General features: G+C 42.3%; 1 long non-coding RNA gene across 1 annotated transcript in view; it reads right to left on the bottom strand.

The window, feature by feature from the left end:
* The window catches only part of LOC123371617, a 70,041-nt gene extending 58,697 nt beyond the window's left edge, over nucleotides 1–11,344 (bottom strand). The window contains exon 1 of the long non-coding RNA XR_006579869.1: nucleotides 11,148–11,344. This is a non-coding gene — a long non-coding RNA (uncharacterized LOC123371617). The remainder of the gene's footprint in view (nucleotides 1–11,147) is intronic.
* Between the last annotated feature and the right edge of the window lie 3,488 nt (nucleotides 11,345–14,832).

Consider the following 14,832-nt stretch of genomic DNA (forward strand, 5'->3'; position numbering starts at 1 on the left):
GTCCTTCTTTTAGTTTCTTACAAAAGAATTCCAGCATTGATGGTGAAGTGTCCCCCATTAGACTCAGCCAGAAGCCTTTGGAATGGTATAAGTGTGTCCACCTGAGCTGCTATGTTCTGTCTATTGCTAAAAGGCAACAGTAGCTGAGCATAAATAAACCTTGTAAAGCATGCAGGACCTATTTCACTAATCCTTGTCTGAGTTTCTTTTCTACAGGAAATTATTAATCACAGGGACCGTCTTGCTTTTAACAGAGGTTCCGATTTAGGAGGTGCCACTTTACTGGTGTCTGAAATCAGTTAAATGAATGAAGTTCTTGAAAGTAAATGAATCATATAACATTAATAGTCTCATCAAAAGTCTAACTTTAAAAAAAGACACATACAAGATTTGTACAGGTTATTTAATCTGAGAGTCCTGAGCTGCAGTAACTCCATAAACCTTACCTCCATCATCACTATCTGCTTGTATTCGGCCCCTTCCCTGTCCTCATGCCCTGTGGCAGTCCCAAAATACTCTCTCTTGCTAAGAGGACTGGTTTAAAATTCAGTGTTTTAACTGCAATAAACCTAGCAGCAAATGCCATTGTTATTCTTCAGGCTGGGAATATGAGTGAGGGAGAAAGGGGTATAATACCATCAGGGATGGGTGTGTTGTTTTGGTTCTAGCCTCAGGATAACTGGGTCAGGTTGCTCTGCTCTTTACAACTATAATTACAGCTCCTTTGCTAGCAGAACCTTACATGCTGTATCTTCTATCAAAAATGTTAAAAGAACATTAAAGATGCATGGGCCAAATGCTCAGAAGTTAGGAAATGCCAGAATTAAAGTATCCTGTGCAACCTTAATTTGGGGTGTGTGCATTCTGCTACCGTCTTTGTTAATTACCAACTGCAGACCAAGCACTTGGGCAGTAGGTTTCACAGCTAGTGGGTTTTGTGGTTGTTGCTGCCGAGGATTGGGTCGGGGCATGGGGAAGCATAGGCACGGGGTGAGGGGGCCCTCACTTGCTCTGGCCCAGGACCCCACAAAAGCTTAATCGGCCTCTGACTGGAGCATGGTCAATGCAGAAGGAATCTTGGGAGAATTTAGGTGCCAAACTCTAACAAGTCTTTTCTGAGCACATTTGAACTGCTATTTTTGAAGACTTGTAGCTAGAGCAAATTTGGGCAAATTTCTGCAGGAATGTCACATCCCTGACACCAGTGTGAAACCACACATCCTGCACATGCACACACATGCACTCCAGCCAAATTTTAAGTATTAGCTCCAGAACGTGAGGGGTGGTAGAGCTTCTCAGTATATTTTTCCTAATCTCATTTCTCAGAAATGGCTGTACCCTTTTAGCTAAAACTTGTATATATTTTCAGCCTGAGGCAGACACCTGGCATGGAAAATTTCAGCCTAAACATTTTAAGTGTGGTAAAGTTATAAGCAACTGAAAACAGGGTCTTATAATGGAAAGTGATGAGCAACCTCAACTATAGGCATTGCTACCTGAGTGCCTATATCACACAAACATGCAAGTGATCTGCTGCTCAAACTCCCCAGGGACTGTAAATCCCTATGGACACCTTCCAGTGATGGTGTTGCCTTTTGGGTATTCCAGTGTGGAGAAGAAAACTTAAGAGGAAAGGATGATTTCCTATTGGGGCCACCTGAACAGCATCTTCCCTGAAATGGGTCTGCTAAATTCCCATGTCATTTAGGGATTAGATGTTTAGATGGCTAATGATAACATCCATAGTGACTTTAAATAGTACACAAGATGTAAGAACTCAGGACATTATTAGGCTTTGGCTACACTTACACTTCAAAGTGCTAAGTGTAGTCAAAGCACCAGCTCTGGGAGAAAGCTCTCCCAGCGCTGTCCGTACTCCAGCTCCCTGTGGGGAATAACGGACAGTGCTGGGATCCGCGCTCCCAGCGCTGGGGCTTTGACTACACTGGCGCTTTGCAGCGCCGCAATTTGCAGCGCTGGAGAGGGTGTGTTTTCACACCCTGCTGCAGCACTGCAAATTTGTAAGTGTAGCCAAGGCAACATGGGTACAGTAATGACACTTCCCCTATAGAAAAGCTATTCCATAATTGCCACTTTGAGTATCTTGTACCTTCTTCTGAAGCATCTGATACTGGCTTTTATCAAAAGCAGGTTCCCTCTGTTCTCTGGTGCTTATAGCTGTGACTCCAATTTCTTTTCCAGGAGTTCTGTTACATCGCCTGCATTCTACAAACAGGTACCTGAAAGATCTCCTGGCCACAATCAGTCTTTCCCATTTATATTCTTGCCAGCAATAGTAGCTCCCCCACCCAGGGTGGTGTCCTCTCTAGGCAATAATCTGTCTTGAAGAAGAATCTTGTCCAGGCACCACCAAAATCCACAGATAGATTAAATAGGCTTCATTGAGATGGCATGGAAGACAAAGGGAGTAGTAATTCCTGGCTTTTTCCTGCATGGTGAGACCCAGGTGAGTAGTAGATAGTCTTTCATTTGGGGAATATCGTCTCTTCATTAATCCTATTCCTTTCATAAGGGAGTTTAAAGTAATGCAAGACCTACAGCATTTCTAGAATAAGCCCAGACAACTATCATGCTGGTAAGTCAGACCAGAGGATCCTACATAGCTCCTACACCTGAATTCCAGCACTGACTGACAAATGTCTCCAAAAGTGCATTGAACAGGCGCTAATGAGAATGGAGCAAAGGTGTCCATTTCAGCTTCTGTGTTTGCCCCATCACAAAGGCTATTGCCAACGAGCAAATACAAAAATATAAATGTTCAGGCAGATTTTACAGGTCCTGGTTCAAAGGAAACTGTGAATTGGATACATCAGTTTCCCTTTTTATGGAAGCCATTATATGCTGGCTGTCTTGTTGAGAAAACATCTCTTGGATTATTTAGCTGAAATTAAATGTGTTGAATAGACAGGGCATGCACTCTGCAACTTTTGTGGACTTTGCCCCAAATCCCATTAACTTTCTAAACCAACCCTCCAAATTCACACCCTTGCTCTGCTTTGACTTCCCAGTTAAATTGCTATGCCAGGTCCATCAATAACGCATCTTTACAAAGGGTCTGTTTTAAAGTGCACAGTGTTGCAAATGGAACGTTCCTAGCTGCAGTCATATCATTATCCAGTACGTTGTGAAAATGTGAGGAGAGAGAATATCTCATTTGTCTATTTTATCACTTGGTTACTGGTTCCCTGCTCTGCTCAGGTCCCTACAGCTGGACCTTTCAGGTTGCTCACTGCCGAGAATCTAGGTACAGGTACTCTGAGACTTTTAACGGTAGTGTTCTAGGCTATTTCCCCACCTATCTTTCTTAGCACTGATGGGATCTTCTTGGGGCATTGTCCTTTTCTGCCAGGAAGGGGAATAATTCAAAAGCTGGCTGGTCAGGCCTAGCAATGGTGTGCAGTGACTAGTAACTGGCTTTTACTTAGCACTTTTCATTACGGTATCTCAAAGCACTTTGGAAAGTACATACATTACATTATCTCAATTTTACAAGAGGGGAACTGAGGCATGGAGAGGTGAAATAACTTTCCCAAAGTCACCCAGCAGGCCAGCGGCAAAGCTGGGAATAGAATCCAGGTCTCCTGAGTCCCAGTCCAGTGCTTGAGTCACTCGGCAACACTAGCTCCCATCTAGTTCTGGGGGAATAATTGATTTTTCAGGTCCGCGGGCAGTTCTGAAAAATCAAAATAATAATAATAAAAATCAGTTCAAACTGAACCAAATGCCAAAATTTTTTGTAATTTTTGGAATTAAAAATATAAAAATCTATTTTGGCTCAAACAGTGCATGTCATTCGACCTGAAAATGTTTTAAAAGGCTTCATTAAGCATGAGTAGACTCCTTATAATTTTCAGCCCTGTAGTTAGCACACTCAGGTGGGCTGTCAGAAATGTGGATTCATTCCCCGCTCTGCCTGATGTGAACAAGGGATTTTAACTTGGGTCTCCCACATTGCAGCAGAGCATCCTAACTGAGGGTTGTCTGATATTCTGATGTGAGTGTTTCTCAATCTTGCCTGTTGAAGCTCTTCCACTTTTTATAAATAATTAAACAGTCATTAGAGCAGAGACTTGAACTTAGGTCTCCCACATCATAGGTGAGAGTCCTCATCACAAGGTCATAGACACCTTTCCACGCTATCCCTGGCCCAATGACTATTCATTATCACTATGAATTGCCACTATTTGTCCAAACAAACCAACCTGCCCAGTTCTACTCCCACCTGTTTCATTCATATGGCAAAAAAGGGGCAGTTAAATTAATTTTGCCCTATTCTTATGGATGGAATATGTTAGCAAAGCAAACTGAGAGGGCTGATGTTTATCTGAAGTTCTTTTGGTCTGATGGTCTCTTCCTATATGCGATCATATCCATCATGGTAGGAGATTATCTAGAATTAGAAAGTCCAATTTCAACTTTGACCGTGAAATGTTCCTCCTAGTGCACAGCCCTAGTAGTTATAGCTGTAGTTCACCCCCTATTCAGACTGAGTGCCTGAGGTCTATGTAGAGGTACTCTGAAGGACTTGGAACAGATGGAATCCCTCTGGACCAGCACCTGTTGTAACAGCCAGGAGGAGAAATCTTCAGGGGAAATGGCTATCTTGGGAGTGTCTTAATCTGAGCCCCTGAAATGGACCAAAATACGCTACCAAGACACACCCAACAGACAGTCATGTTGTCCTAGGCCCTCCAAGCTCAAAGGTAACCTGTGCCTTTGTTCTGATTCTCCTCTCATGCTGTCAGATCCCTTGGGATCTGTTTGATCTTTTCAGTGGTTCTGCTGGCACCCTAGGTGATGAACAGGAGGATGGCCTGGTGGATAAGGCACTGTATTAAATTGTTTGAGATCTGTGGCCAGTTCTTGGCTCTGCTACAGACTATCCCTGTGGCCTGTGCGTGAGTCATTAATCATTCTGTACCTCACTTTCCATATATAAAATGGGGACACTACTTCCAAGCCTCACAGGGTATATGTCTACACTGCAGCTGGGAGTGAGCCTCCTAGCCCAGGTACACAGATGTGGGTTAGCTCTGCGTAAGCTAGGGCATTACAAATACCAGTTTGGATGTGACAGCATGGGCTAGCCACTGTGTACAGACACGGGGTTTGGGCAGGCTTGTACTCTGGTGACTAGCCATGCCATAACATCTGTACTGCTACTTTAGCACATTAGCTCGACCAGAACTAGTACATGTCTGTCTAGACAGGAGTCTCGCTTCCAGCTGCAGTGTAAACATATCTATAAAGTGTTCTGAGGGGCAGTACATTCTTTAATGTTTGTGAGGCATTCAGGTGGTATGGTAACGGAGATAAAAGCAGACAGAAGGGCACATACAGACAGCTGGTTACCTCAATAGCTTGTACATTGGGTATGTGTTAAGAAGCATTTTAATTTACTTGGTGGCAAGGGAGGGTGAGGACATATTTATTGAAAACTTTAGAGCATGCTCTTAGCAGAAGGATTGCTATTGCAAAGATTTCAGTTTCATGTTTGATTAGGTCAGCTTGCCTTGGCTTTCAGAAGCCAGAAGAGAATAAGAACAGGTAAGCTACAATAAAAGACACTACAAAGTTGTTAAAAGAAACATACTGACAAAAACAGCACTATTGTACTTGCAAGAACAGAAGTGGACTGCGAAGCATTACTTTTGTCAGGGCCATCAACTTTTCAGTTATGAATGTGAGAAAGCTTTAAACTTAACACTAAATACAAAATTGGCAATTTCTGCTGATTTGCATCTAGAAACAGATGATACACAGAGGACAAACTTTACCTTAAAGAAATAAAGAATACTTGTTAAGTACAGGTTACACATGAATAAGTGTTCAGAAACAGTAGACTTTATCTGTAACATTATTCCATGTACACAGCTCACTGAATTAGGTCCCATTTTATTTGGATACAGGTAGCCATTGAGGATATGGGATTAAAAAAATGAAGCAAAACTCTCCCTTTATTAAACTAGCAAGTTTTGCGTATGTTTTGGTTGCACAATATGGCCCTCTCATATTACAGGTCCTTTTCAGTCTGAGATAATGAACTTGCTCACTATTCCCAAAGTGTGTTGCGATTGGAGACCAACATCATCCCTGCACACCCAAAATATTAAACTCTACTCAACTTGCACTTACCATCCTTAACTTTGCTCTCATATTTTGTTCTGGAAGAGACATTCACTATTCAGTGTCTATTGATGATTTTTTATGCAGTGTAGTTGTTGCCATGTTGGTCCCAGGATATTCGAGGCAAGGTGGGTGAGGTAATATCTTTTATTGAAGCAACTTCTGTTACTGAGAAAGACAAGCTTCAAGCCGCACACAGCTCTTCCTCCATTCGGGGAAAGGTACTCTGAGGCTATGTCTACACTACAGACCTTATTAGGGTGACCAGATATCCCAATTTTATAGGGACAGTCCCTATTTTTGGGTCTTTTTCTTATATGGGCTCCTATTACCCCCCACCACGTCCCAATTTTTCACATTTGCTGTCTGGTCACCCTAGACCTTACAGCAGCACAGCTGTACTGCTGCTGTTGTGCCACAGTAAGGTCTCCTCTGTAGCCGCTCTATGCCAATAGGAGAGAGCTCTTCCATCAGCATAATCAAACCACCACCAATGAGCAATGGTAACTAAGTCAGTGGGAGAGTGTCTCCTGCCAACATAGCACTTTCCACACTGGTGCTTTTGTTGGTGAAACTTATGTCGGTCAGGGGTGTGGGTTTTTTTTTCTCACAACCTCGACTGACAAAAGTTTTACTGACAAAAGTGCTAGTGTAAACAGAGCCTGAGTGTCACAGCTAAATGCAGGGTGGAATGGATTATTTAGCATAAGTAGTTAGCACATATTCTAAGGGATCATTCAAGTTACAGTGGGTCCATTAACATCTCTGCAGTCAGAACTAAAAGAGAGGGGTTAGTGGGCTACAGATTGTTGTAATAAGACATAAATCCAGTGTCTCTGGTCAATCCATGATTTTTAGTGTCCCAGCAGAATTATGAATTTAAGCTCCCAGGCTCGTCTTTTGAAAGTATTGTGCAGGTTTCCTTTGAGGATGAGGAATGATAGGTCAGATATAGAGTGATTGTTTTGTGAAAAGTGTTCACCCACCGGCAATAGTGGTTTTTGTCTTGTATCATTTTCCTGGGTGAGTTGATTCAGGAGCGTAGTGATTATCTGGTTTCACCCATATAATTAGGGGCATTTAGTTCACTGGATGAGGTTCACCACATGTTGTGATAGGCATGAGCAGGATCCATGGGTCTTGAAAGGTGTGTTGTGGGGCATTTTGATCATTGTAGCAGGGGAAATATGTCTGCACATTTTGCATCTGTTCTGGCAGGGTCTGGTGCCGCTTTGAATTAGTGTGTTCTGGTCTGTGGGGATCGTGCTTCTGATGATGAACTTGGAGAAGGTTGTTTGAAACCCAAAAGTGAGGGTTTAGGAAAGATTTATTTCAGGATGAGGTTCCTATTGAGTATGGGTGGTAGATGTTTGATATTCCATATAGGTTCCAGTATGGGGTGGTAGATTACAAGTAGAGGTTTGTGGTCAGAGGGGAATTTATTTCTGTTTTGAAGCAGGTTTTCTTGGGCTATTTGGGTGGTGCAATCATAGAATATTAGGGTTGGAAGAGACCTCAGGAGGTCATCTAGTCCAATCCCCTGCTCAAAGCAAGACCAACACCAACTAAATCATCCCAGCCAGGGCTTTGTCAAGCTGGGCCATAAAAACGTCTAAGGATGGAGATTCCACCACCTCCCTAGGTAACCCATTCCAGTGCTTCACCACCCTCCTAGTGAAATAGTTTTTTCCTAATATCCAACCTAGACGTACCCCACTGCAATTGGAGACCATTGCTCCTTGTTCTGTCATCTGCTACCACTGAGAACAGCCTAGCTTCATCCTCTGTGAAACCTCCCTTCAGGTAGCTGAACGCTGCTGTCAAATCCCCCTCACTCTTCTCTTCTGCAGACTAAATAACCCCAGTTCCCTCAGCATCTCCTTGTAAGTCATGTGCCCCAGCCCCCTAATCATTTTCGTTGCCCTTTGTTGGACTCTCTCCAATTTGTCCATATCCCTTCTGTAGTGTGGGGACCAAAACTGGACACAATACTCCAGGTATGGCCTCATCAGTGCCAAATAGAGAGGAATAATTATTTCCTTTGATCTCAATATCAAATGCTCCTACTAATACAGCCCAATATGCATTGGCCTTCTTGGCAATGAGGGCACACTACTGATTCATATCCAGCATATCCCCAGGTCCTTTTCTGCAGAACTGCTGCTTAGCCTGTCAGTCTCCAGCCTGTAGCCATGCATGGGATTCTTCCTTCCTCTGCATTTGTCCTTGTTGAACCTCATCAAATTTTTTTTAGCCCAATACTCCAATTTATCTAGGTCACTCTGGACCCTATCCCTACCCTCCAGCTTATCTACCTCTCCCCCCCAGCTTAGTGTCATCTGCAAACTTGCTGAGGGTGCAATTCATCCCATCATCCAGACCATTAATAAAGATGTTGAACAAAAGCGGCCCCAGGACCGAACTCTGGGGTACTCTGTTTGATACCGGCTGCCAACTAAACATCAAGCTGTTGATCACTACCTGTTGAGCCTGACAATCTAGCCAGTTTTCTATCCACCTTATAGTCCATCCATCCAATCCATACTTCTTTAACTTGCTGGCAAAAATACTGTGGGAGGCCGTATCAAAAGCTTTGTTAAAGTCAAGATATATCACATCCACCACTTTCCGCATATCCACAGAGCCAGTTATCTCATCATAGAAGGCAACTAGGTTGGTCAGGCTTGACTTGCCCTGGGTGAATCCATGTTGACTGTTCCTGATCACCTTCCTCTCCTCTAAGTGTTTCAAAATGGTCAGAGAATGTTGCTAAAGTTGAAATTCTCCAACAATTTTGTTAAACAAAACAACCCTGGTTTCTTTATATGTAGAGCACACAATACAGACTGCCAGATCTTCAGCTGGTTTAAATTAGCATAGCTCCACTAAGTCACTGGAGCTTCGCTGATGTACCTGCTAAGGATGTGGCCCAGTACTGGTGAGAATGATCGTGTACTAAAGCATAGACTCTTCCCTTCAGTGGAATTGGTAGAATTTTATTGATAACTGTGCATTTGATACTAGAAAAGATGTCTTCTGAGAATGCTGCCTCATGGGTGTAATAGCTCTCAAAAAGCAACTTACCTGGATGTATAACTAAACACTTTGATGAGTTCATTGATAGCAAATTGTAAGTAATACCATATGGCAGAAATCTAGTTCAACAAATGGGTTGCACAGTAATGGAAAGGTTAACAGGATGTTCAACACCACAAATTACATTTTTGAAAACTCCCCATAAGTCTAGCTCAGGTATCCATTTCCATCTGCCTCACTAGACACAGGCCATAATGTGGTCATTCTGGAAATTCAGTCATATATGCAAGCCAGAAAAATTGTCACAGTGAGAACATATTATTTTATAACAATTTGGCACAGCCACATGTATTTCTCAGTCAGTCCTCTAAATAGCAAATCCTGCCAGCACTTCTGATACTGCTTCAAGGTCAGCATTTCAAAACTTCCTCCTTTTGGAGAGTTATTTCATAGACTGCCTCTACATTGGCCTACTACCATAATGCTAAGTGACTAGATTTTTTTAATGTCGTATTTTTGCCTAGATAAACCCCTTCTAGATAGTGTCACAAGCAGTCAGTCGTAATAGCAAAGAGCTTGGCACTGCAGCTATGAAAAATTCAGAGCTTTTGTTTTGCAGGGAATCAGGCAGACACTGACCATTATACAAAAGTGAATGAAAGAGGAACAGTGATGGATGTAAGTGGTGAGCTGCAACTTTAAGTTAACAATGGGGAGGGATGCCAGCCTCCCTCTTCCCCCCATGCCAGCTGTTTAATGAGGTCCATTGTGTGGTTATAGCGCTCCCACCATATAATCAATAATTAGGTGTAGACCTTCTGCCTGCCCCTAAGACTTAGCTCACTTTTGAAGCCTCCCTGTGAAGTGGAAGAGAATATCAATAGGGGTCTAAGTCCTATGAAGACTTCAGGTCCCTCCTTCTCTTCACAAGCAACAGGTCCACCAGCCATGTCCCAGGTCTCATTTACCTCTAGGAGCTGGCCCTTTTAGCCTCTATCCCTTATGGACACTGGCCAATAGATTGCCAGCTATAAATCTGGTGCAACCCCCACCCCGCTGCCTGGTGGCTATTGCCTTCCTAATCAATCCCTAAGCTCCTCCAGAAAAATGTCAGACCCTCTATCTGATAAATCCAGTCCATCATCCCTAAAAAGCTCAGGCTCATTGACTTGGATGTTCCTGTGTGTGATTGCCAGGCCACCAGTGTCCAAACGGATTCTGGCACTTCCCAGTTCATGGTCTTCCAGGCCCTATCTACACATATTGGCTTGATAGTCCCCTGCTATACTCACATTTCTGACTGCACTAATCTTTTGTTTGTCCATGATCGTCCAATCCATTCCACACCCTTCTGAATCCTAACTGTCAAATCTACCCCCAGTGTGGGCCCTGAGATCATTTTATCCAAAATGAATAACCAGGACCCTAGGTAGTTGTAGTGCACCCATCAAAGAGTACAGAAGAGGCATGAGCTGATCTCACAACATGCCCCTTCTGCCAAACCATTGAAGGTAGACACCCTTAGCACAGAAGTTCAGCTGTGAACTATGTGCTGACCTGATTTCCCAATTGTGTATCCAGTGTGTTATAGGGTACCCAGATACACAGACATCAACTTTGTTTCCAGTGTCACCTGCAATCACAAACAGACAGTGTTAGTTTACATTTCTTTACCTGTCCCAGTACCCCATTGGTAAGGCAAACACAGATCTTGCAACAGTCAAGTTTCTACCACCCAAATGCCTGGATCCTCTGGGAGTCAAAACTGTCCAATGCGTCAGACCTAGTCCTGGAGAAAGGGTGTCAAAGTTTGCAAGATTGAGACTCAAGTAGGCTAATGTCTTACTCATTACCATAGCAAATGGTACCTAGTCAGGTAGCTACCATCACTTTTGTGCAAAGAGAGGCTTTGTTCCTACATCCGTACGGCTATAACAAGCTTTGGAGGCTCTTACTGGACATACCTGTTCATACGAGCATTCTCTTAGCTCTACCATGGCCCTTTTCCAGTTTGATCAATTTATGAATACCTTGATTTTAAGGACAATGTGCCTGACTTGAACTGCTATCTGCCAATTCTAAGGCACACCTAGAACGGTCCCCTGTTGCCTATGGCACAATCTCACACTAACCCTCAAGGCACCAAAAAGATCACAACAAATGCTGCTTTAAATAGAATCTCCTGCATCCCACAACTGACAAAACTGTTGGACAAAAGGGCAGCGGAATGCAAATACCCTCTTGTTGTGTATTTGGTTGTCATGGGTTTTGTTACTATGGCAACTGAGTTAGACTATTAAGGGATAGCTCAGCCGGTTTCAACCGGCTGAGTGAGCTCTCTGTTTCTGTAAATAAAATGGAGGTTTTGGTTAGCTGTCTGCTCTCTGGCCTCAAGTGATTGCTTCCTACACCGGCTGCCCCAAGGATATAACACCTCTAATTATGTGTGCCAGCTTTGCTGACTGTTGATTAATAACATGAACCACTGCCTGGTTGTCACATCAAATACAAACTCATTTATTTCTAAATTCCTCACCCCAGATAGTGAATGCCACCAGTATCTCAAAAAAAAAAAAGTAACCTTTGAATACACCAGTTTTCTTGATGTTATACTCCAAAACTGATTCCCTAGAGGCATCAGCTTGTACCTGAATCTCTGATCCCAGCATGCCCTACTGATACCACATTGAACTGTTCCAAAAATGTTTCCCATGCCTCCAATCTTCCTTCACTTCTTTGTCTCCTGACAAAATAATGAGGCATCTTGATTCCAAAGGTGGCAGATGCCGGGCAAGTACAAAAGGCTCTACCCAGCACCACCACCCTACATGTAAAGGTGAAGTGGGCCATGATTTCCTGTACCTGTTTTAGCATATCTTTCTTAGAACCTTGGATTGCCACCATCTTTATATTATTAAACTTTTCTTTGGGTAGCCAGGAAGCACCCTGCATTGTATCCAAAATGCCACAATTCCGCAATCAAGGAGGAGAACTTTGGTGAAAAGCCCATACTGGTTCACTGTTGAAGTGAAAGCAGCAATTAGAAATAAAAAAGCAATATATAGCAAATGGACAAAGGGGGAAGTAGATAGCTATTGAGATAAATTAGAGGTTATGAAGTTCAGAAAATTTATAAAGCTGAAGATCTTGAGAAAAAATCCATGATTCACAAGACTAAAACCAGCAAGGAGTTTATTAGGAACAAAAGAAGCCCTAGCTATGGTACGGTCCCAGATAGAGTAAAAATATTAATAATAATGCAGAAAAGACAGAAGTTTTCAATAAATATTAGTGTTCTGTAGTTGGAAAGAAATGGTTTTGTACTAATATATGATACTAATATACTAGGATGATAAAGTACATTCCAATCCATTAGTAATTGATGAGGATGTTACACAACATCTATGAGAGATAAACATTTTTAAATCAGCAGGCCCAGATAACTTGACCTAGGAGTCCTAAAAGAGGAGATTATCTCCGGCCCACTGGTGTTAATTTTTAATAAATCTTGGAATGCTGGAGAAATTCTAGACTGAAAGACTGCTAAAGTTGTACCAATATTCATTCAAAAAGGGCAAGCATGATGACCTGGGTTTTTCCAAAGGTCCCTTTTGGCCTGAAATGCTATGAATCTATGGATTCACCTCACAAGTATATTGACCTCTGTGTTGAGCCTTCTGTCTTTTCTGTGTCCAGTGCCATCTCTTGAAATAGGCAGGTACTTTTGCCCACCCCATATTTAACTGCTATTTAACTATAGGCCAGGTAGTCTGGCATCGGTCCCAGGCAAAATAATGGAAAAGCTGATATGGGACTTAGTTGGTAACAAATTAAAAGATAAGAATATAGTTAATGCTAGTTAACATGGTTTTATGGAAAATAGGTCTTGTCAAACAACCTGATTTCATTCTTTGATGGGATTACAAGTTTGGCTGGTAAAGGTAAATGCATAGATGCAATATAGAGTACCATATGACATTCTGATTAAAAAATTAGCACCGTGCAATATGAATAGAGCACAGGTTAAATGATTAAGAATTGACTAATCTCATCATTGATTGGGGATGTTTCTAGAGAGGATCTGCAGGGATTGGTACTAGGCCAAAGCTATTCAACATTTTCATCAATACTCTGGAATTAAATATAAAATCATTGCTGATTCAATTTGTGGATGATACATAGATTTTTGGAAAGGGAAATAATGATGAGGACAGGGCAGTCATATAAACTGATCTGGGTTGCTTGGAAACCCAGGCCCCATTCAAGCAAAATATATTTCTGTGCTGCCAAATGCAAAGTTATACATTGTGGAACAAGAAATGCAGGCCATACCTACAGACTGGGGGACTGCATCCTGGATAGCAGTGACTCAGAAAAAGATGTAGGGGTCATAGTGGACATGCAACTGAACATGAGCTCCCAGAGCAAGGGTGTGGCAAAAAAAGGCTACTGTGCTCTTTGAATGTATAAACAGGGGAGTAATGAGTAGAAGTACGAAGGTGATTTTCTCTCTGTATATGGTAGGGTGACCAGAGAGCAAATGTGAAAAATTGGGACAAGGGGTGGTGGGGTAATAGGACCCTATATAAGAAAAAGACCCAAAAATCGGGACTGAAAAATTGGAGAGATTGTAGAAAAGAGCCACAGAAATGATTTAAGTGCTGGACAAGATCCCTTACAGTCTAAAACAGACTGATCTGTTTAGCTTATCAAAAAAGAGTGAGCACTTTATTACAGTGTATAAGAACCATCATGGGAAGAAAAGACCAAGTACAAAAAGGTTCGAATTTAGGAGAGGAAGGCGTAACAAGAACCAATGACCGGAAGCTGAAGCCAGACAAATTCAAATTGGACACGAATTTTTAACAGTGAGGGTGATTAACCACTGGAACAAAACTACGACAGAAAGTGATGGATTCTCCATCTCTTGATGTCTTCAGACGAAGACTAGATGCCTTTCTGGAAGATATGTGTTAGCCAAATACAAATTGTGCTTTAGTCAAACACAAGTTACTAGGCTCAATAAAGGGGTAAGTGTCTGAAATTTACTGGCTGTGATATACAGGAAGTCAGACTAGATGTTCTAATGGTCCCTTCTGGCCTGAAACTCTGTGAATCTATTAATTCAGTTCCCAAGTACATTAACTTCTGTGTTGGGCGTTTTGTCTTTTCTGTGGCCAGAGCCATCTCCTGAAACAGGCAGGTGCATTCACTCAATGCATATTTAACTGCAAAGAGGAAATCATCTTGCACTGCCTGGTGCAAGCTGGGCGCCTCACTACTTCCATTCCAGTATGGCACTAACCCTTTCAAAGGCTGAGCACAATATGGAGCAACCCCGAGGCATGGCCTTGTCAAAATAATAAAAACCTTCACACTGAAAACCCAATGAGTTAAAATGCACTAACTTAAAGGAATAACTTCAGTGCCGACTTAAATGTCACATTTTGCTAACCATGCCTCTAGGCCACATCTCTGAATCATAGCTACCACTGCATCAAATGAGATATACCAAACAGAACATAATTGAAAGTCAATATTGTTCACAGAGAAGCCACAAGGGTAAGATAACTCCTGTATCCTCCCTTTGCTTTTTTAAGTATCATGCCCTGGTGGGATAGCCATAGGTTTGGCATTATTAATCTCAAA

Source organism: Mauremys mutica, chromosome 1, assembly GCF_020497125.1.
Source record: "Mauremys mutica isolate MM-2020 ecotype Southern chromosome 1, ASM2049712v1, whole genome shotgun sequence".
NCBI lineage: Eukaryota > Metazoa > Chordata > Testudines > Geoemydidae > Mauremys > Mauremys mutica.